This window comes from Perna viridis, chromosome 13 (assembly GCF_037379345.1).
Source record: "Perna viridis isolate PV_CMFRI_1.1 ecotype Kerala chromosome 13, ASM3737934v1, whole genome shotgun sequence".
NCBI classification, from domain to species: Eukaryota; Metazoa; Mollusca; class Bivalvia; order Mytilida; family Mytilidae; genus Perna; species Perna viridis.
This window is the reverse complement of record NC_142457.1, coordinates 35,298,404-35,323,738: the sequence shown is the minus strand read 5'-3', so window position 1 is coordinate 35,323,738 and position 25,335 is coordinate 35,298,404. Positions and strand designations below refer to the sequence as shown.

General features: G+C 34.6%; 1 protein-coding gene across 3 annotated transcripts in view; it reads left to right on the top strand.

Moving 5' to 3' along the window:
• Positions 1-6,666: 6,666 nt before the first annotated feature.
• The window catches only part of LOC148600617 (uncharacterized), a 30,070-nt gene continuing 11,401 nt past the window's right edge, over positions 6,667-25,335 (top strand). The window contains exon 1 of one of the 3 annotated variants that reach the window (XM_088557517.1): positions 6,667-6,758. The gene's annotated coding sequence lies outside the window, so the exon portion shown is untranslated. Of the gene's footprint in view, positions 6,759-7,139; positions 7,354-8,083; positions 8,104-25,335 lie in introns of those variants that run through there. The other 2 variants (XM_088557520.1, XM_088557519.1) reach the window with 2 other exon arrangements.

Here is a 25,335-nt window from a genome sequence, read left to right as displayed (position 1 = left end):
GTCTCTGGTGTAAGTCGAGGTAGGGGGCATGACCTAACCCAGTGAGAGTATACTCATCTCCGCTCTACTGATACACTGTTATCTGTTCACCTTTAATTCTCGATTTTTTTGTAACTGTCCACTTTAAAAAAAATGCCTTGATTTCATTGATACATGTTTTTGTCTTTGGTGTTAATCATTGATTCGGGAAATTGTGTGTTTTTTCATAGGTCCGTCCCTATGAATCCGACCCTGTCAAAGACTGATTTATAAATAGTATCATGATAACTGTACGATTCGGACTGATACTGAGATCAATGATTTATATTTAATTTGTATCACTAAGTACACACTGTCAAATAAGAAACGTCTTTATAAGGAAACGTTTCCAGACATGTTCAATCATTATAGCAGAATATCTCTGTTGAAAGACAGTAAGCTAGCACAATGTTATGAATCTCAATGTCAAGCTCAGACCAATGAGGAACGTTTTCCAAAATACCATTGATATCGATCGGATAGAATTTGCTCAACAGCAATTTGAAAAAAAAAGGCTGAAATCGCAATTATTTGTCATATGTCCATGACGTTGCCAAAGTATTTGACGCTGATAACGTCGTTTTGTTGAGGCTTTGTGGCAACGTCAGCAACGTTCAAAATTTGAAATTGGCACTGAAAGGGTTAAATTCTATTCATTTGTGATATATATTTTAGGATATGTAGACACGTTTTGAGGTTGACATAGATTTAGTTTATTGTATTGTACTTATGATGTCAAGCTAAAGACACGGCATAATCATTATATAATTATGAAAGGATTATTTAGGTTCGTTTCGACAAGGTAAGTCAGTTGTTACTATTGGTTTTAACGCCATTTCTCGCACATGCCCCTTAGGATGAATTTATAAATTTTATAGTTTTGATCGCGAGGATTACCGAGCTATTCAAACTATAAAATTTATTTCCCGAGATGTGAGAAATTTTATAATCAACAAGCTTTGAGTGAAGATTCTGCTTCTCTAATGCCCTAAAAACGTCAAAAATACCCAAATATGAAATGTGCGCGTAACGTTATGATTCCGATTGGTAGAAGACATGTTGACGTCACACAAACGCAAACATTCCAAACAAAAGAAACCAGACGATTTCAAAGGTTTTTTTCACTTCAAATCTTCCCGTGTCCCTTCATTATTTTTATTTAAGGTAAGAAAACACCAAAATTATCTCATTTAACTGAAATATAACTACAATGGCAATCGAGGCGATTCAAGATGGAGTCCAAGATAATCGATTTCTAAGCCAATCGATCCCTGAGAACAAAAAAAGTTAATAGTGACGAGAACACAGGTCAAGCGGTATGAAAAATGAAGCAAAATTAGAGAATGATGCTTTTTCTTGCCATAAGTATACAGAACCAAGTCGATAAGATAACCATAAACGCTCCCTTCTGGAGCTTGTTAGAATAATCGAGGTTAGGTAAAATACCCTGTTCGAGTAAAATGGACAAAACAGTCATGTGATCTAGTAATATGATCAGGGCATATAAAAGCAAGTGATTAGCATTGACATTTTTCACTCCTACGTAGATGTACTTACAAGACAGTTTGAGTGGGGAAACGCTCCTAAGCCCGTGTGGGGTCTGGGAGTAGGCCTGAGCGTCTACACAGCAGCCCAGCCGCTAGTAGGACATACTCTTACAGAGTTCTTCTTTCTGGTATCTAGAAGGCTGGGCTCCGGCCGCCACCAACACTAGTTGGTTCCCCTAACCCACTAACATCGACCTTGAGAGACCTGTATTTGGTATTCAAGGTCGTTAAAACGCCCGTCATCATTTACAATTGTCACTTTCGCTTAGACCGTCGAACTATTGAAAGCATAAAATCGTAGATTTAAAAAAGTTTACATTAGATTGGGCTTTATGAACTGCTGCATGGTTTGCCGAGACCTCAAAACACACTACTGCAGTGCGTGTTGCTGGTCACAACATTCCATGTAGTCAGTGGCAATAGCTAGAGTTGCAAAACTGTTACAAAGGTTTTCGGCGACCACATTTCACACTACCGCAGTGTGACTTGCTGGTCATACCATTCCTTGTAATAGTTATTGCTGTTGTGACAAGTCATAAGGTTATGTAGTAGGTACAGCGGTCAGCAGCGACCTCCTATCGCACTACAGCAGTGTGACTTACATGCTGGTCATACAATACCGTATTTCATAGTCTAGTTTATTTTGATATATTTTGTATTTTGGTTGTCACGTTTGTTATTTGGAAAATCATTTAATAATATTGGCTGAACTAGAGGGAAGGCCTCCCTTAGAAAATTGTTATTTTAAAAAATTGTTAAAAAATTGTTCAAGATACCCTCAGAATGCAGGATTTGAGGTTTAATATTACAAAATTTTCTTGGGGGGGGGGGGGCATGCCACTAGCAAAATCAGATCACTACGTGATAATTTCCGGTATTCTTGTCAAGAAATTTGTTTGTTCTCCCCTTACCTAAAACTCTGGATCCTCCACTGAATAAAATTAACTTCACTGTTCTTAAGAAATGCAGGTATACTGGTACGAACCTAGGGTATATATCGTATGTGTATATATAAGCGACTTCGTGCGATACACATAACACATTGTTGAAACGGCTGCGATTTACATTTTCATACACATTAAGCATATATTTCATAAAATGTTTGAAAGTTGAAAATGGCAAAATATTAATTCAAGTTATTTAACGTCACCACAAGGATCCTCTAACTGAAGTCTACACTACATGTATTATAAATAAAAGTACTTCCTTCAATACAAGATGTCTTAATTTTTTCGGCTGTTGACGTGAACACGTGTGCAACAGTCCTGTCATTTATAGCTATAGTGAAATCTATCTAACCCCTAATACTATATAACATGTCTAAACGAAACCCTGAATAATCCAAGATGCATGTCTATACAAAACCCTTAATAATCCAAAACCTACCTTAACAAAACCCTGAGAGATCATCTCAACCGTATCTCAACATATCTAAACCGTGAATAAACCAGAAACTTGTCAATACTACGAATAATTCTAAAACATGTTAAAGCCAACCCCGAGTAATCTAAATAGATGTCTAAACTGAACACTGAATATTAAAAAAAACATACCTTGACCGAACCCTGAATATTCTAAAACATGCCTTGACCGAACCCTGAATATTCTAAAACATGCTTTGTCCAAAACCTGAATAAACCAAACACCTGTCTATACTCTATAAACAAACTTGAATAATCTAAAAGCCTATCAACATCATGACACGTATCATCCTAAAAATACATGTATGTCAAAACCAAAACATGCATTATCACAGAACCTGTCTAAACCAATTCCTGGATAGTTCAAAACCCTGTCTTAAAAGAGCCCTGATACATTCCAAAAACTTGTCTAAACCAAACTCTGAATAATATCAAAACCTGACTAAACGTTCCTTGAGTATTCCAATCAATAATATCAATTTAAATGTTGTATTGGACCTTGAATGATTCAAAACCTGTCTAAACCAAACCCTGAATGATACAAAACGTGTCTAAACCAGGCATTGTAAAGGTTTCCCTTTATTAATTTAAATTTATTTTTTACCTTGGTAAACGGACACTTGTCTGAACAGATCAAATTTTAAAGTGGGAAAGGGGTTCAGACAGGTACCTATTAATTTGTTCGTTAATACATTTTTAACAATAAAGCACGAATTTGCACTCACTGTAGTGCTAGTTACGTGTACATGTCTACCCTAGTCATACAGGTAACTGTAGTTACGTGTACATGTCTACCCTAGTCATACAGGTAACTGTAGTTATGTGTACATGTTAACACTAGTCACACAGGTAACTGTAGTTACGTGTACATATTTACCCTAGTCATACAAGTAAATGTAGTTGATGTAGGACATCAATAAGAAGACGCCATTTTTAAATTTCGGACTTTTTATATGAAATCTTTATTTTTTTACAAATTCTACTTCTTGAATTATTTTTGCATCAGTTTTTTCGGCAATTAATATTATCTACAAATCATCTTAACCTGTAATCCTGCAGAGTTTATGATGTTGAAATTACATTATAAATAAAAACGAGAGCAAATGCCCCTTTCAAACAATTTTCAAAGGTTGAAAATCATATATATATATTATACAATTTACATGTACCTCTGTACCCTGCACATGTGTATAGGTCATCATAAAAGATATTTTGGTATTTGTGAACATTCAATTGAATTATAAATATCCGAGTATCATACATCGTCTGGTAATACACATTTGCCAAGTCCAAACAAAACGACTAGGCTCCGAAAACAAGATTTAAGCTAGAGACATCAAGTCCACCTTCACTAAAAACTCAACTGCTAAATATAAATTAATTATGTTATATAATATTTGGGTGTACTTAATATCACCACAGAGAGGAAAGCAATAAATTTGTTTGAAATTTACAAAGAAAAGGACAAAAAATACGTACATACATATACATTTAAGGGTTGTCTTATAAGCAACAAAAATATCACTGTGATATCAATAAACATTTGAGATTTTTTTTATGAATTTGTGCACATGTCAAGAAAGGCAATTGTTCAGCTCAATATACAGCAACAGATACATCTCTGTGTATTTTTTATTGACAGAAACTGACCGACACAGCTCAGTGTATTCTCTATTGACATAAACTGACAGTGACACAACTCTGTGTATTCTTTATTGACAGAAACTGATTCAACTCTGTGTATTCTCTTCTGACAAAAACTGACACAGCTCGGTGATTCTCTATTGACAGAAACTGCATTGAGTTCTGTAACAGTGGCGAATATAGAGAAATAAATCTACAAAGGGGACCAAGAGGGCATATAATACAAACACTGCATTGAGTTCTCTAACAGTGGCGGATATAGTGAAATAAATCCAAAAGGGGGACCAAGGGTGCATATAATACAAACACTGCATTGAATTATCTAACAGTGGTGGATACAGAGAAATTAATCAAAAAAGGGGACCAAGGGGACATGTAATCCTGTCAAATTTTTTAAGCGGCTACGATATGTATGGATTGAGACCCAATTTCTTAAAATATTTCGCTCTAAACCCTCCATATAAGTTTTCAGGAAAAGTTGTCAAATTCACCTGTGAGAAAAAAGAAGAAAAAAAGGAAGAAACCGTGCAACAAAACAAAAGCGAAAATAAAACAAAACAAAAAGCAAGAGGTCCCCAACACTTCGTCTTCGGGGACTTAAATATTACATAAATTCATCCCACATGTCCTTGGGACCATCAATTTCTTTTTATTCACAAAATATTATTAAATCATTTTGGGTCAATATTTGAGTTGCTATGCGTATTCTCAGACAAGTCCCCTGGCTATTTAATGCTGTTAATGCTATGTTCAGTTTTTCGTCTCCCTCCTTCTCGAAAAAACTTGGCATAGTATAATATACAATTACGGCCCTCTTAGAAGGTGAATATCCAAAATTGTCAATCCGATCAAGTTGATTGTTGGGGTTTAACGTCCGAGCAGCAATATTTCAGCTATATTCAGACGAGTCAACCCAAACAAGGGTGATTTCCCAGAGGACTTTAGCCCGAGGGGAATAACTTTTGTAAGGTTTGTGAGGTTAACAATTTTAGATATTCACCGAATTAGAGTGCCGTAATTGTTTCTTTATACCGAACAAACAAAGGACTGACAAAAAAATGCATGGTTTCAAATGTGCTAGGCCATCCTTAAAAAATGGTTTGTTTGCAGTGTATTGACTGAAAATTTTGAATGTTATTTTCCTGCTCTTGTATTTTGGGGATTTATTCACCGGTGAATAATAGGGTTATTTAATGATGGCATGAATTTTTTTTGGGGTTATTCAACCTTTCTTGCGATTAAAACAAAAAATATCAAAATCAATCACATGATTATATTTCATCCAAAAGAATTAATCCTTTGTTATGAAAGGTATAATGAACAGCATTAAATAGCAAGTGTCTGAGAATACACATAACAACTCAAATATGGACACAGAACGATTTAATAATATTTTTGTGATAAAAAATCCCGGTTCCAAGGGCCTGTAAGTAATTCCCATATGCTAGGGGGTGTAAGGTAGCGACTGTAGCATGAGAACTCCCTCATATCAAATTTCTTTCATACCATTATAGACATGTATTCAAGGCCGTAGCTAGGGGGTGCCAGGGGCGGATTCAGGCGGGGGCATGGCGGGCGTGCGGCCCCCTAAAATTTGCAAAGCATTAGTTGACAGAGGAAGATTTAGGCGGTTTTAGGTTGAAACTTTAATTTCTCGCTAATTTTACCACAAAAGATATCTACATTACACCCAATCTAGAAAAATATTTCATAAATTTAACCTAAAAAAAAATTGAATTTGCGCCCCCCTAATCCAAAATCCTGGATCCGCCTTTGTGTGCAACGGGTGCGATCGCACCGCCCCTTTTGAAAAAAAAACCTTGATTACATCTTAGCCTGTAATTAAAGAGAAATCATACCAGACAATCAAGTAAATTGCTTATCAGTGATCAGTTCCCATCCACCATTCAGAAAAGTTGGCTACGGCCATGATATTTAAAAGGTAGCTAGTGAAAAATGATTATCTTTCATCTTTTTCCATTTAACAAAGATTAAACAATGTTGAAAATGCCACTGAAAGGTCAACCAGCCGTATTTGCTACCAGGAAGATAACAACGGAGCGTTTTCCGAAGAAGTTAATTTGGTACTTATTGGGAATATCACCGGGTCAATATTGGACAGAAAAGAGTAAGATCTATTTTCCATTTAGATTCTACTTCACATGGTACTACTTCAGTTCTTTGTACTATCCAATACGATCCATAATCGAATATATTTGATAAATTACTGTTCAAATTGTGTCAAGGTTTTTGTGTTGATTAGTCTTTGACTATCACACAATTGCTATCGCTTAGAGTTAGATATAGATTTTTTTTATTTCTTAATGTAACTTGTCTTGTATAACCATTTCCTTATATACCCGTGCAGTCATTACACTGGTTACGATAACGTAACCCTCTATCCATATATACGTTCTCGTGAGGGTAACTATTCCGGCCCATTACTTGCATTATCAGTAATAAGGACTTCGCGGGATATTTTCATCAAAAACAAAAAACAAAAAAAAAAACGGCAGCTAGTTAATTTTTTAACCCAACATTTACAATTATTTATCTATCTTGTCATCATATAACATGAACTGAATTTTCGAGATAGGTCCAGCCTCGTATTGGATTTTCCAAATATGGTCTTCATTTCCTTATATGGAATATTACGTCAAAATTTAAACATTGTGTACATGTAGTAAATCAAAGAAGGAGATCGCAGTAAAGGAGGTGAAACGGTTATATGAGCTGAATGTATCACTGACAGGTGAAGAATTTAACAACATATATTATTTTATTTAACAGATATGCTTTGTGTATACATGCATGTGATTGTGAATGGCCTGGATTATTTTGTATGTTCAAAGAGGGGGTAAAGGAAAAGAAGTTAATTAAAAAAAACTGATAATTCCAGCTATTCCAAATTCATTCTAAGTTTTATTATGTCAGGAACACTTTGTTGTGCTTTGTAGAACAAAATTATTCTGATAGGAAAAATTTCAAATTCAATGAAAAGAGAATGTATCACAGGGTTCACAAGATGTTATTTTTTAATGGGGCTGCACAGACCTGTAATTTGCTTACCCTGTTAAAAGATTTTGAGCCTCACCCTATAATTTACTTGCCCCACCATAACAAGATCACCATTAGGTGGGAAGAGTCATAATGAAGCAAACTATAAGACAAGAAAATAAAAATAGCATTTATTTGCATTTAAATAAATGAAAAACTTCAATTAAGTATCTCCAAGAGTACTAAGAACATGGACTAATGGTTGATTTGTCCCATTCTAGAATTTCAACCTGTGTTGGTCCCTGTGTTAGGGGCTATTGTGAAAACTTTCTTAATGATCAGAATAGTAACGATAGATTAATTGATATCTAGATTCTAGTTCAGCTTGAACAAGATCAGAAAATTTTTGTATCCCCACTGAACCTCTTGATTTCATTAAGAGTTTTGTTACCATGGAATAAAGTGGTCTAAATGAGGTTTGAAACTTCTGCTCTAATTGTTTCGACATACAATTTATGCACAGCTTTTTTAAAACCAACTGTGTGGTATAATAGAACTTCTATCCCCGTCATGTAGTATCTTGCTGTGGAGTATCTTCATCCCTCCTCGCTTCTACTAACCAAGCTCTAAACTGTAAAAATGATATTCTATATTGTAGTAAAAGTGTATTATAATATATACATGTAACTAGATATCATTGAGATGGAAACATCTGGGTGCCCACATATGAATTTCTCAGTTAATTAAAACAAATCTTTAATTTGACCTTGAGGTGAAGGTTCAAGGTCAAGGGTCACCAAATATGATACACAACACATTGTCTTTGGTTGATCTACCCACATACTAAATATCAAAAATCTTCATCGAACGATAACAAGATTGACCCTAAGGTCAAATGTGACCAAATATAGTACACGATCCATTAATTGTGATTTGTTCATCTATTTCCATGCTAAATATCATAAGCCTGCATTGAAAGAAAAAAAAGTAAGTTTCCCGGACACTAATTTCTCACCAATAAGTCATAAATTTGACCTTGCGGTCGTATTGGTTCCGAGGTATCGCCGGGGGCCAATACGGCTGTGGAGACCAATATGATTTACCGAAACCTACATGTATAACAGGGTCAAAATGAAATTACATATTAATTGACAATTTTATTAACCAACTCAACTAGATGATTTGTAGAACAGATGTTTTTGCGTTTTACCAAGAACATGTATGTTTATTTGCATTGCTTAGTCTTAAACATCATTTTTTGTGCAAAGTAGAAGATTGTTTTGGGTGTTTCTGCAGCTTTTAATCCTGTTGATCAAAGTTCCTGAAAGAACACAATTCTGAAAGCACATTTTAGATATACAAATGTGCAATTCAAGTTATAGTATGCCCTTTTGTTTTGGACATTACTAAAGGGTTGCCTGTTATAATAAATTATTTGTTCGCATATCATAATTATGTTGATTAAGTTCATAACAACACACTGCTACATACGGATGAAATCAGTTCTAACCTCCCAAAAAACTGTCCTAGAACTGTCAGAAGAACAGTTCTATGACAGATTTAGAACAGTTCTCGTACCATTCTAGAGTCAGCTCTTCTGTCTTGACTTGATTAAGGATCGGATTAGTGTTCAGTTATTTTGTTGTTACGCTTACTCAACTGTTTGAGTCGAATTTAAAATATAAACAAATTTCTGCGTTAATTTTACCGTAAATATTTTATGATTTAACAACTATCCCGAAATCAAGGATAATATGTAGAAGTCTCGAAAGCGCGGGGAGGGGGAGGGGGGCACTCAAATACTTCTTTGGTAATTATGTCCTAGTCATTGAAAGCTAGAAAATAACGTCCAAAATTTTACAAACCAAACTTTGCCGAATCTTGTGAAGAGACAAACAAAATTAAAAAATGAAGAAAGTCTACAGGACATTTCTGTATATTGATCTGTGATGCAACTGAAGATACTTGTGTATCAGATATTGCTGTCTAAAATAAAGAAGAGAGGGTGGACAGGGGAGTCTTCATCCCCGCTTCCCTTACCCTAGACCATTGCTTCCCGATCCCTTTTATTAGCTTTCTGTATCTTGCATTCCCCGTTCCCCGTCCCATCAACAACCGCTCCCCGTCCCCGCCATTTTAATCACAGATTTCCGCCCACTTAACCCCCGTATACGTATCGATCCCGTCCCCCTCACAGAAAAAAACCTCCGTATAGAAAGTCTGCATTATTATATTCAACAACGTTCGACAACTACATTACTTGAATTTGTATTGACATACCTTTTATTTTACACCAAAATCAATTTATTTTTATAATATCGTTTTCGTTTTCAGTCAGAATCGCAACGCAATATACTAGGTATACCTCTAGTATGAAAATACAATTTTATGTATTCAAATATGGTGTTTTCTTCATACGTCTGTTATTTTCCCACCAAGTATGAGTTTGATATGCGAAATATTAAAAAATCGAGAACCGCGGACCCAGAAATTTTTTGATAATTTTATATTTCGATGTTACATGGTATATTCTAACCACATGAACAAATTAGACAAATCATGAGTCCGTCGCCCCGCCTTAATTAACAACACTTCTTGATCAATATTAAAATTATACAAATTCAAAATTCAATTAAAATTCGAATTGGTTGATTGGATAAAGCATAGTCAAATACAATTTACAGAAAATTGATATTTGCGTAATCCAATACATGTATTGACAAAGAACACCGTGCACCCCCTCACTCATCAACTTCATGGTGATCTTAGGTACCTTTATACCTACCGTTACCGAATCAATTTGTCACCAAAGAATATTCTCGGATTCTTTTCCTGTATAAGTCTATAATTGTACCCCTCTGGGTCAAAAAGCCAAGATTGTTGTGACTCAATTGTTTGAGATTCTTAGCCTTCCTAGGATAGAGTGTGAATAAACTAAAAAATGTTAAAAATATTACACCTACCCCTAGAAAACTGGTCTCAGTATCAAACAAAATTCTCATTCACAGCAGAATTTAGTCATTCATAATTAAGATAATGATGTACCTAACATATCTGATCAATTCAGGCGCTTATATTTTCCTTATGGGGTGACATTACTATAAGATCGGAAGAATGGGAATTTTCTACTATATCACCCGATATTGTATTTTTTTTAAATATCGTAGTTTAAACAAGCTTTTGTGTGATACGGTTCATTAAATTCATGTCTTAGCTTCAAAATGAGCCCAAGTAATAAATATTTGAACTTTTCTAAGTCAAGGTAGGTGCAAAATTGCAACTCTAACCCATGATAAAAAATGCCTCAACATGAGCTAAAATGTTAATTTTTGGCATATAAACGGTGCACAATAGACATGTTGGGTACTATTGTTTTAATTATCGATGTATTCAACATATTCTCTCATTTCAGGGGACGGCGTATTTCTCAGTTTTAATGTGATGATAAGGAGTTTTTCATAAAAAAGGGATAATTTTCAGAATTTCATATTTTCTTTAATTTCACCTATAATTGGCAATTTCTTTCAAATACCGTACTTCAAACAAACCAAGCTTTTGTATAGTCAAATACAATTATATAGTGCCTTAGCTTTCTAACTAGCCCAAGTAATAAATATTTGAAGTTTTGGTGCACCTGGTCCATGCTCCCAGTTTTTAGTGGAGTCCAGTTGCTCATTTACTTTTGTTACTTTGTATATATGATTTTAGTTGCTTTATGTTCTTTGTTGTGTGTGTCTGTTTTCCATGTCTGGTCTTTGTCCATGGATTATACTCTTTTGATTACCACTATAACATTGGTTCCCTTGATTACTCTTTCAAGTTCAAATAGGTGGAAAATTGCCACCCTACCCATGATAAAAAATGCCTCAACATGCACTTAAATGTTAATTTTTGGCATATAAAGGGTGTACAATAGACATGTTGTGTTCTAGCCTGCTCATTTAAGGCGCGTATTTTTTCAGTTTCATCTGTGGCAACATCCCTTCGGCTCCTGCGTATGGAGTGTTCATATCATAACTCATACGTTATGCCAGAGCTTGCTGAAACTACGCAGACTTTTTGTATCGCGTTAGAACTCTAACAAATAGGCTACAAGATTGAAGTCATCACTACAGAAGTTTTATGGTCATCATCATGAACTCGTGGATCGTTATGGTGTATCCATCAGCACCATGAAAACTGATTTATTCAACGGGTCATAGTTTTCCTTTCCTCGTTTGTCTACCCCGGACTTGACTTTTTATGAGCAACTCGGCGGGTGTTTCTAGGAAAGCAGAGGACGCTTACCCTACCGGTGCACCTGGTCCATGCTCCCACTTTTTAGTGGAGTCCGAGTTGCTCATTTACTTTTGTTACTTTGTATGTATGATTTTAGTTACTTTATGTTCTTTGTTGTGTATGTCTGTTTTCCATGTCTGGTCTTTGTCCCTGGATTACATTCTTTTGATTACCGCTATAACCTTGGTTCCCTTGATTTCTCTTTCATAAAAAGGCGTATTTTCGGATTTTCATATTTTCTTCCATTTCAACGTTAATTGGCATTTTTCACAAGTACCCTACTTCAAACAAAGTTTTGCATATACAAACACCTATATGTAGCATCTAAGCTATCATATGAACCAAGGCATCGCATACTTTAACGTATCACAAGCAATAAAGGGGAAAGAATGGTACCCCATACCTACTAAAACCCAGAATTCGTATGTGGTAAATTTGCATTTTTTTTAAATGGTGTTGGATACATGTATGCCAATCATTCATCGTAGTTGCGTCTTTGAAACCTAATATGTATAAAAAAACAATGATAGCAAACAAAATCAAATCATGTAAAACTGATATTTTAAACAAAAAATATACAGTTTACGTGTTAAAATAGGTGATAATCGTTTTATTTTTAAATTTCCCTTTTGTTTGAATATTTTGTCGTCATCGGGACAATAAAAGCATAATTTGGCTTGAAAATGTGATTGATACAAGAAGATCTCCATAATAAATGCCAGACAGACATTGCGTGCAGTTCCTGTATACTATAAACGATAATTTTCTTTCATACTGGGGCAGATTTTAGTGGGTATGGGTACCATTCTTTCGTTCAAATGGCATGGAATATGTTTAATGGTGCATTGCCTTGGCTGATTAGAAAGGTAAGATGCTACATAAATGTGTCTGAATATACAAATGCTTGTTTGAAGTAGGGTACTTGAAAACATTGCCCATTACAGGCGAAATGGAAGAAAATATTAAAATCCGAAAATTCCCAATTTTATGAAAAACTCATTATTGTCAGCTTGAAACTGAAAATAACTCGCCTGAAATGAACAGATATGTTGAATACATCGATAATACCATACTTTAATAATCAATATATGATATAATGAACATGGCATGTCAAAATGGTGGGCCTTGGGGTGATATAGGACTCTCGGGTTGATATACCGCATGTCGGTGATACAGATCATTTTGATCTGTAATATTTAGTTTGCATCATTCAGGCATCCTAAATATTTAGCATGATATCGCAACTTGTAATGTACATGATACGAACCGAGAGATGAGTTTATAGTTTCAGCTGCTTATAAAAAAGACCTAAGTCTACGATGTCCTAGGCGGATCCAGAGGATACATGTATAGTAGCGGCCTCTCTCAAAAATGCTCGAAGATTTCTCCCTTTGAGTCCGCCACTGGTTTAATAGCGGCCATTGAACCATACGTTCTAGATTCACATAATTTTGACTCATAATTACGGAGGAGGCATTTAATTTATTGTAAACGATTTCAATAAAAACTGTGCTCTCTCCTTTAATAACTGCGTTATTATTAGATCGACCACATACCTGTACCTTTATTTCTAGTCAACGCTGGTAACTTTTAAGCTAGGGATGCATACGTAAAATTTATGTAGCAGGCGACTACTTAAATGCTTCTTTAAGTGTCAACTAGACTTACATGTGTAGTGTTATTTAGTACATGTACTCATAAAGTTTGTGTTTGTCTGTTAGATTTTGTTTTTTTTTTTAATTATAAATTTAGTAAATTGTAAATTCATGGCAGAACAACATGGTCACATTTATCATTAATTACAACCAATTAAAACCGAATATGAGTTCACAAATCATCTAAGAACCTAATATGTGTACATCTTTGTTGTGTTGAGTTCAACACGACTAAGATGCAAAAGGCTATGTGAAGAAAATTTCATTTACAAGCAAACACGGACCCATTCACTGGAATACATGTACAATACACTCCTTTGTTCGATAAAGGGTTCAGAAAGGCAGGCCAAACCAATAAGATATGTACCGTTTTTAGCCATATACCAAAAATGTACATACAGAACTGCATTCAATCTAATTATGATATCCATAAGTAAATGTACATAAACATAACAAAGTTTTGCATTGAAAAAAAGCCATTTGGTCAGATATACATTGTTGGAAAGAGGTCTGATTCGTCATTAACATACATGTAAGGTTGATTTTATCAAAACTTAGCTAATTAGGTAGGCTAGCTCGATCCGGTTTGATCTGAGAAGGCCTAGAGTGTACACTTATATTGTTCATGGATTGGTGATTTCGTATATAGTATATATAACGTTTATTTAGAAGTCGGATGATATATTGTGGTTCTTCTGAAAGCTAGTTGAAAATGACCGGCGCAATTGAACATTAACGTTTTAATGTCGGTTGAGTCGTCTCTCTGAACGAGAAATCCGGTCAATTACATTTCATTGAGGTCGCAAAGAAACTGTTAAGTGTTGCCGAACAGTTTTCTGTTGAAAAATGAAGCTGCAGGTGCATAAGTTAAAGTCGGATGCTCGGAATTTCGAGTCGGAGGCTCGGATGTCGGAGTCAGAGGTTACTGATCGGATTCGCAAGATGGCAGTGATTTCGATATGGAGTATGGCGCATTGAGGCAGTCGCAGTTGCAGAAGTTGAATCAACAAGAGAAGAAGATGATGTTGGAGAAATAGTTGAAAAGGAGAAAAGAGGTTGGGATGAGTGAGAAAGAATAGAAGAAGAAGGATGAAAGAAAAGAAAAAGGTGAAGATCTTTCTGGATTAGTTTCTGGTAACATTAATTATAAGAAACATGTTAAGGTTAAAGACAATCATCCGGTTTCATAAAACTTCTCAAATTGAGATTTTCCTGAAATCCTTAAGCTTCCCCAAATCAAATTTGACCAATCAACATTTGGAATTGGCGATTTGAGGAAAAACACAGGACTTGAAGAAATTTTCAACTTGAGATTTTGTTTAAACGAAACCCAGGCCAGGATGTTAATATAAAAAAGTAAGGAAAAAAAGTAATAATATTAAAGTATAGCTTCACGTAGAGTTAGAAAGATTCTAGATTTATACAGTTCCACGGAATCAGTTAGTTGTTATGGTAGTTCTGATACGAATGATTCTGATGTATCTTGTAAAACTTTAATGAAACGCAAATACAGACGTAGAAAGAAGTCTGGTATTTTTTTTTATAATCTGTATGATGAGGTTGTGATTTAAATATGCTGGGTCTAAGATACATTTTGATGATTTAGAGTTAAATTTATTTCCGGGTACTGGAAATTTTATTCTGAGCAAAGATTACTGGGAAAGAGAGAGACGACCGAACATAGTTATTAGAATAAATTACATATTACACAGGACTTCATGAAAGGAAGGGTTTGAAAAAACAAAACAAAACAAAACAAAACAAAAACAGCATGCCCATATAATAAGGCAAACAGAGAATGGTTTAGCTGATTGGTCTTAGTACTTCTAAAATTTGAAACCCATATTTTGATTAAATATGTTAAGACTTGTGAAAAATCAAATTTGTTTTTTTAAATTAGAATTTCAAGTGAGAATGTAAAAAGGACGAGATATTGTATTTGTCCTCGGCGTTTCAGAGAAAAAAGTGTGTTCATGAAATGTCGCAGTTTGGTAAATTTAGAGGTATAGATCGGTTCCTCTATCACATGTGTGCAATTTGTTGGATGAAGGACAGGAACCGATCCTTACATCCTTGAAGCATGTTCGTGAAATTGTCCACATCAAAATAAATGACTAGAGTCAGAGTTCGATGTATATACGCCGAGCAAAAGGCTTTTGAATTCAATCCTATGGCATTTCGTCAAGTCAGTAATCAAAACTACTAAAGGAAGAGGCCGGTTTCTTTTAACCGCAACTCATCTTAAATCATACAAGATCGAATATAGTTGTGATACGAGGTATAGATGTAGTGTGGTGTACTTCCTAAATTTGAAATAATTTTTTATACGGAATACGCTTTCGCGCATGCTCAATCGACGTACATGAATATTGTACGTTCATTATTTTACTTAATTAAACGACATTCACCACTTTTTTAGGTGCAAAACTGTCCAGACATAGAAAGGTGTAGAACGTGTCGAAATAAACCTTCCCCCTTCTATGTATAAACATCTGCGCAAGAAGTCCGGACCCGTCCCATTTTAATGTGTAAACTAGTATGACTGGTAAACCCTTACCCATTGTTTTGAGTAAAATATTGACTTATTTAATGAATTATTTAAAATTCAAGAATTTAATATGCACCTTTTAACTTGGTGGAGCAGAACTTTAAGAAAATAAAAGGGTGTTCAACACTTCCCCCCACCCCACCCCCACAAAAAACCGACTGGTTTATCAATCACAAACAACAGGAAATGACAGTTTTACACATTTTAATAGAATGAATTGAAAAATGTTAGTGGAAACAATTTCCCATGTGCCAACCATTCCTTATGCGGGATGTTAGTGTAAACAATATTTATTCATGAAAACATACAAAATATACTATTAATTTACATAAATTAACAATTAAGATTCAGAAACAAACTCAAAGCTTTTATAAATCTGATTCCTATTAAGATAAACACACAAAAAGTAAACACAAGTATGACAGCTTGCTCAGATTGTTTCGTAGAACAAATATATAGTATTAAATGTCATAATTTATAATTATTATGATTAAACAATAAGTAGTAAAGTGTAAATAATTTAAGATATTTAAAGTTAGATGATGAAATGCAGGATATACTTGCAGATTATTAGGATATGAAACGTTTTGTCTTAATTATGAAATTTTGTACCAACAGAAATATATCACTATTTTGTTTGTCGGTTAATTCATTTGAACAGTATAATAAGAGCTTTTCATCAACCGTAACAGATAATTGTGTTAAAGGATCCAGCAAATATCTTTGTTGATTTTTGTATAAGGGACAAGTTGGTAAGAAATGACTATTAGTTTCAAGGGAACCGCGGCGACAGTGAGTGAATCAGTTAAATTCCTTACAAATAAATGGGAATTTAGAGAACTTGAGTTCATGCGCATACGTGCGTGTAACATTTGACCGAGACGACACCCGGTGTAGAAATAGACTGGGACTTTGTTGTTGAGATCTTGAAGTTTCCTTTTAAAAAGCGAAATTGAATTACATGTCCTTCTCCGGTTGAAGCAATTTCCAGAGTTTGATAGATGAAGGTAGGAAATAGCCCGCATAAAGACTGGTTCTAGTGTTTATATTTAATAAATTGTCCGTCTGTTGAGTATTATGCTCGTGTCTACTACCGACACGGTTGGGCACTATATTAATTATTGTTGACCATTTTATGAAAATATAATAATTTGTGTCTCTTACGTCTGTCTGTCAGTTTTTCCCATCTAGTTTCGTCATAGAGTTTTAGAATGCTGGTTAATTTTGTTCCACCTGTTACAATACGAGCAGCGTCTAATTGTACATTTTCAATTTTATCAATAAAAGTTTGGTTTTGATTATCCCTGGTTACATCCGCATATTCCAAAATCGGACATACAAAAGACAAGTTTAATTTTTCAAGACTAAATCTATCTAGAACTGATTTTAATTTTCTGAGAATGTTGATTCTTTTGTACAATTTGTCAATTATGTAATTGCAATGGTCTATCCATTTACCATCACTCGATATATAAACACCTAGGTGCTTGTGATTTTCAACAGATGCAATTTCGTGACCGTTCATTTCTAGTGAATGGTGAATAGGTTTATTTACTTTACCAGACACAATCATTGTTTCAGTTTTTTTGAGGATTGAATTTCACTAGCCAATCTTGAGACCATTTATAAATTTTTGAGATATCACTATTTAAAGTTTCAGCCGCGCTAATAGGATTATCAACAATAACATATAGGCTTGTGTCACCAGCAAATAGTTTGATTGTTGCTTGAATTTCGTCAACAATGTCGTTTATAAATATTAGGAACAACAAGGGTCCAAGAATAGACCTTTGTGGTACTCCAGCATTTATACACAACCAATCCGAATGTGACCCATTTAAAACAACCCTTTGAGTCCTACCCTATAAATAGTTACGAAACCGTTCTAATATACTACCCGATATCCCTGATTTTGTAAGCTTGAATAATAGACCTTTGTGCCAAACTCTGTCGAAGGCTTTTACTTATAACACAAAAGACAACTCTTATTTCTTTTCCAGCGTCAAGAGCTTTTACGAAGTCATTAGATCTGTTTATTAATTGGTTCACAGCAGAATCCCCTTTCGTAAGTCCAGACTGATGTTCGGATAGGAGTTGGTTTTGTCTTAAATGATTATAAACGTGTTTGTATACACAGCGTTCCATACATTTCGACATAATACACAAAAGGAAAATTGGTCTGTAGTTTTTTACGTCATTGGGTTTACTATTTTTAAATACAGGAGTGACATGCGCTTTCTTCCACTGAGATGGAAAGATAGATTTTTGTAAAGATTTATTAAACAGTTTGCAGAGAGGTTTGTTTAGTATGTGTGAGGCTTCCTTCAATAATCTAGGATTAATTGAATCGGGACCAGATGCTATTGTACAGTTTAAAATAATAAGTACGTCTTCTATTTCAGTTTCATTTAGAGATAGTTGTGAAAGTGTAACTTGTACATGGACCTGAGTATTGGGCAAATTGAACATGAACTGAAAAAATGTTGTACCAAGTCTGAAAAGCTTATAGTATACATATGGTTGTCTTTCTTTTATTACATTGTATGATAAAATGCACAGTTCGGATAAACGCATCCTAAACCTTTTAATATGCATTGAAATTTAGTTGAGTATCCGTTTGTCTTTCTTGTCGTCCCCCATTTCATAAACAAAACTTTGTACAGTTCTTAAGCAGCAAAAATACAATAGGTGCAAGTTCGATTTTGAGCTAGATAAAAAATTAGTTTTCGAGTTAGCAACTCACCACTTTGATAACCTACTTGAAAGCATTATTGGGCGTAATTCCGTGATAACTAACAGGAAATTTCGCAGAATGATAGGATAGAATGCTAGAAAGTCCCCTTTCAACTTTTCCTGCCGATTCAACCATAACATGTAAACGATTACGAGCGAACAAGTCCCAGTTTGGACGTTGCTCACATTTGTGTATATCTTATTAAAGGGCAACTGCGGAGTGAATTTGCGTCTAAAAAACGATATATTGAAAATAATCGATATCAAGAGATATGGCTTAATGCTTCATCTGCGTCTAGATGTTGTAAGAGGGACTTCAACAATCAAAAAAACATTAACACCCTAAAACCAGACCAAAAAGCCCCATATGACGTGTACATAGGCAGAATTCTTGATAAAATAAAAATCAGGTTTACTCCCTTGCTGCCCATTGGCCATGGAGTGAAACCTTTGGCGAAGCCTCGGGATAACCAGCTAATAGCACCAGGCTTTCAGATAGAGATAACTGCTAATCTTGTATTAATCGATCGCTGCAAAAATAGGTCATTGACGCATCGCATGTCTGGAGCAGTCAAATTGTTTATTGCAAGTGTATTTTAATGGAGTTTTTTTTTCTTTCTCAACGGACCACATCAAGTTTTAAAGTCTTAACTCCTTGCGTTTATCGGTGTCCTCATCGTCGTCGTCGTAAGACGTCAGCGCCTCCCATACCCCGGAGTCAAATTAAACCTGGGATTAATAAAACAGCTTCTTAGTGCCAGATTAAAACTTTTTTTCAGAAAAGAGTGAATTGGCTATGAGGATATGAAACTTTGCTTAGGAACCTACCATTTACATGTAACTTCCGGTATGGAAGGGGTGCTTAGTTTTTTTCTTTGATTGTTAAATTTATTCCGAACAAACAACAACACGGTTTTAGGAAAAACATAGGATGTTCAACAGCTTCATCCGCACTGCATGAGACAATATACGAAAATATTGTACGTAATAGTAAAGTCTGTGTAGCCTTTTTAGACACGCAAAACGCATTTGATACTGTGTGGCATTCTGGATTACTCAAACAGTTTGCAGAGAGGTTTGTTTAGTATGTGTGAGGCTTCCTTCAATAATCTAGGATTAATTGAATCGGGACCAGATGCTATTGTACAGTTTAAAATAATAAGTACGTCTTCTATTTCAGTTTCATTTAGAGATAGTTGTGAAAGTGTAACTTGTACATGGACCTGAGTATTGGGCAAATTGGCGTTGGTTTCATCTGTTAGACTGTGCTGAGAAAAATAAATTGAATTCTTTAGCCTTATCAGTATAATTAAAAATAAGGTGATCTCCTTTTAACAAAGGAGGAATGCTATTATCTTGTTTTTTTTTTAAACCACTAAAACTTTTAATAATTTTCCACCAGTTACTACTACACGAGTTACTGTTAGAAATTTTGTTAATAAGAGACTGTTTATATTCTTCTTTGGACGTTTTAACCTGTTGAGTAACTTTGTTTCTAATTTTCCTAAATTTTTCCCAATCTGAAGCATTATTATATTTTTTTGCATGTCTATGAATACGATTTTTTCCCTGACCGATCTCTTAATTTCATTTGACAACCAGGGTGGTTGAGAATTACGTATTGTTACAACATCATTATAGATCATTTCTATAAGAATCATAATCTGCACGATCGTATAGCCATATTTTACGTTTAAATGTTCTACAATTATTTTTGGTAAATTTAGAAATGCCATAATAGGACAATGAAAACGAATTTGTTCCGTTAGAGAAGGACCGACTCCGCTATACGCAATTGGGTTCGTGTTGTTTGTCATTATTAAGTCTAGAATAGAGAAAGAGTTTTCGGTAAAAATGTTTTGGTTCATCAATTAATTGATTTAAAGAGAACTGATTCAAAAGTTGCTTAATTTTTGAGTTATGATTACAGTTTAACTGGTTTTCATTGAAATCACCAGTGATGACGATATAATTATTATTCGTATTTAAGGCCGAATCAATGCTATGCTCGAGTTTTGACCAAGTCTCTTGTGAACTATTTGGGGGTATGTAAAATGTTCCAAATAAAATCTGTTTACCATTCAAATGAAGTTCAATCCATAATCCTTCTAGTCCGTCAATTTCTAGATCACTTCTACGGCGTTAATATTATTTTTAACATATACAATAACTACAATAACACCTCCACCTGCCTTAGCAGGTCCTCGATCGAGCCGGAATGGGCTGTGATAATTTTTATTTTTAACAGAATCATCTGATTGGTTACTATTTAACCAGAACTCAATGAACGCTAAAATATCGGAATCACTATATTCTGCCTCAGTAATATCAAGTTTTTGATAAATACTTTGCACGTAAAGATGTACGAACGAGAGAGATGATCGGAATAATTCGTTAAAATTAGAGACATCATCAGAATTTACCGAGCTTACACTGGATATAGTGTCATTTAAAGGTCCGGGGTTAGATTCAATTCCAGACAATATAAGAAGAATGAGAACGACGATTAACATAAAAAATATGAATAATTTAGGCATATCCTTACATGGGGACTTATTAGTAACAGTCACTGAAGATGGATTGAGAAATTCAGTCAAGTTTTGTTCGTAAGTTAACACGAAATTGATCAAAACGCTAAAAGTAACGGCACGTTTTTTATCTTTAGAAAGGACTATTAAGTTGATACAAAATACTTCAAAGAATGATAATCGTTTTTTTCTTAGAAAACGTGACAATAAAACGACCCACTCTTACTCGGTATTGATCAATACCGATACCCATTCAATATAAGTCACACCGGGTGAGTAGAACGGAATGGAGTAACAGCAGACCGGGCAACAACAATATGTGCATGTATAAGTGCATTTCATCTTGAGTTTATACATTTATAAACAAAGATAATGTAAACAAAAATAAGGCAACGGGAGTTGACATGTGATAGAATCTAAGAGGATTAATTTGCATTCATAAACAATTCTACAGGTGTGAAATGACGTATTGAACAAATAGTCCAGATGGTTACGCATAAGTGATGAAAATTACTATCAGAGCTTGGGTATTATAGTAAACTTTGAATGAAATGAATAGACAAGAATGTACCTTCTATTTTCTATGTGTCACCATACCACGGGAGAAAATATTCATACATTTGATTGTGTATATTTTATAAAATGATTACACAGTTGTTGTTTTTAACATACATACGCATACTAAAGTAAAATATGAGATTATTGTTTAAGAACCGTGTACAGTATGTATGTGAAAAAAAGGAATAGATGACTCAGGATGTCAAACTTATTTTAACAAAATACTGTGGAAAAAATGAGTATTAGTAGCACTAATCACGAAGATTTGCAGTATTCAATGGATGCACCTTACTTACCGGCATATGTAAAAAAATATAAGCTTGAACATGAACTGAAAAAATGTTGTACCAAGTCTGAAAAGCTTATAGTATACATATGGTTGTCTTTCTTTTATTACATTGTATGATAAAATGCACAGTTCGGATAAACGCATCCTAAACCTTTTAATATGCATTGAAATTTAGTTGAGTATCCGTTTGTCTTTCTTGTCGTCCCCCATTTCATAAACAAAACTTTGTACAGTTCTTAAGCAGCAAAAATACAATAGGTGCAAGTTCGATTTTGAGCTAGATAAAAAATTAGTTTTCGAGTTAGCAACTCACCACTTTGATAACCTACTTGAAAGCATTATTGGGCGTAATTCCGTGATAACTAACAGGAAATTTCGCAGAATGATAGGATAGAATGCTAGAAAGTCCCCTTTCAACTTTTCCTGCCGATTCAACCATAACATGTAAACGATTACGAGCGAACAAGTCCCAGTTTGGACGTTGCTCACATTTGTGTATATCTTATTAAAGGGCAACTGCGGAGTGAATTTGCGTCTAAAAAACGATATATTGAAAATAATCGATATCAAGAGATATGGCTTAATGCTTCATCTGCGTCTAGATGTTGTAAGAGGGACTTCAACAATCAAAAAAACATTAACACCCTAAAACCAGACCAAAAAGCCCCATATGACGTGTACATAGGCAGAATTCTTGATAAAATAAAAATCAGGTTTACTCCCTTGCTGCCCATTGGCCATGGAGTGAAACCTTTGGCGAAGCCTCGGGATAACCAGCTAATAGCACCAGGCTTTCAGATAGAGATAACTGCTAATCTTGTATTAATCGATCGCTGCAAAAATAGGTCATTGACGCATCGCATGTCTGGAGCAGTCAAATTGTTTATTGCAAGTGTATTTTAATGGAGTTTTTTTTTCTTTCTCAACGGACCACATCAAGTTTTAAAGTCTTAACTCCTTGCGTTTATCGGTGTCCTCATCGTCGTCGTCGTAAGACGTCAGCGCCTCCCATACCCCGGAGTCAAATTAAACCTGGGATTAATAAAACAGCTTCTTAGTGCCAGATTAAAACTTTTTTTCAGAAAAGAGTGAATTGGCTATGAGGATATGAAACTTTGCTTAGGAACCTACCATTTACATGTAACTTCCGGTATGGAAGGGGTGCTTAGTTTTTTTCTTTGATTGTTAAATTTATTCCGAACAAACAACAACACGGTTTTAGGAAAAACATAGGATGTTCAACAGCTTCATCCGCACTGCATGAGACAATATACGAAAATATTGTACGTAATAGTAAAGTCTGTGTAGCCTTTTTAGACACGCAAAACGCATTTGATACTGTGTGGCATTCTGGATTACTCAACAAGTTGTACCAACTGGGGATTACGGGAGACATTCACAAGCTTATATATAATGCATACCAAAATATTTGTGGAACAGTCCTATTTGATGGTGCAATGTCTTCAAACCTTAAGACTCGCCACGGTACGCCAAGGAGGAGTACTATCCACCTTCCTTTACCAACTTTGTATGAATGAACTTTAAGAAATACTTGAAGAACTGAGTATCGGAGCCACTGTGAAGATTGTATATTCTGGTTTGCCGACGTTAGCTGACGATATTGCTTCAATAGCTACAACTCCACATAACCTGCAAGTCATGCTGAACTGTTGCTATGATTATTCTATGCGTTGGAAATTCAAGTTTAATCCAGCTAAATTTTCTATTTTAGTTTTTGAACATAAATCACGTGTGGTTGGGCATGTTTGGACATTAGGAAAAGGCGTTATCGAAGTAATGGATACACAATGTCATTTAGGTATTCATATTACTGATAACTTAAAATAGGAACTTAAACTTGATAAAGCTTATCAAAAACGTCGTAATGCTCTGTATTCCATTGTTGGAAATGGACACAAACAACCGGATATAAACCCAGTGACTACTGTAAAACTTTACCGAAAAGTCGTCATACCAACTGTGTTATATGGCTGTGAAACATGGAATAACTTACGTCAAATTGATATCACAAAAGTCAACCGTTTTCAGCATTATGCAGTCAAAATTATACAGGACTTTCGTAGACTTACCCGCTCGGATATGTGTGAAAGTTGACTAGGTATACATAAACTGGTAACTGAAATCGACAGGAGGGAACTCTCTTTTTTTTTCAAAAACTTACAAATTTACCATATTCGTCAACCTATTAAGAAAATCCTTCTAAAATACTCTACTCACTTGTGTATAAGCATGACAGTGAAATTGGTTTCTTACCGGATGTATTCGAACTATTTGTCAAGTACAACCTAGCATATACCTTTAACGACTATGTTTCCTAGTATACATTCCCGAGTAAAACCGTATGGGCGAACATTCTCAGCCATGCAATACATACCTTTGAAACTAGCGAATTGCAATCTCGAATGAACAATGATAATGAGTTTATAAGATTCAAAGAAATCCAAAACAAATATGTCCCTGGATCTGTTTGGACTATTCCAAAGACGGCTTCTGAACTACGAATTTCATTCTATGTCTCAAAAATGATTAAATGTCCACCTCAACGTTAATATGTTTGTTTATCTGGACAACTTTGAAAGTGAAATACTACTTCAAACAATGATGGGTAAAGTTCTCCCTCATGACAAATTTAGTGACTCCACAAAAGAGGAATTTTTGAGATTGTCATTTCATTTTCTAAGACTCATGAACATTTCATATCTTTCCGAGTGAATAATTTTAAAATGTCAGTTAGGATAAATTTATATTAAACTGTGCTGTATTGTACATACATTTTGTGATTACAATGTATTTTTGTCTTTTTCCCCATCTTCAAACTTATTTATTCATTAAATTATTCATTCAACTAATCCTTATAAACTTTCAAGTCTTACATTTTCAAAACTTTTGTTTCCATAACGAATATTGGTCTTTACGAAGAGTATTTATATCTAATTATAAATGACTTGAAGTCTTCATCGGCATTCATTGTAATATATATATATATATATATATATATATATATATATAAACACAAAAATACGTTTGTACATATATATATATGTATGTACAAACGTCTCAGAATGTAACGACTCTATTCGCTACACTGCTCCATCGGA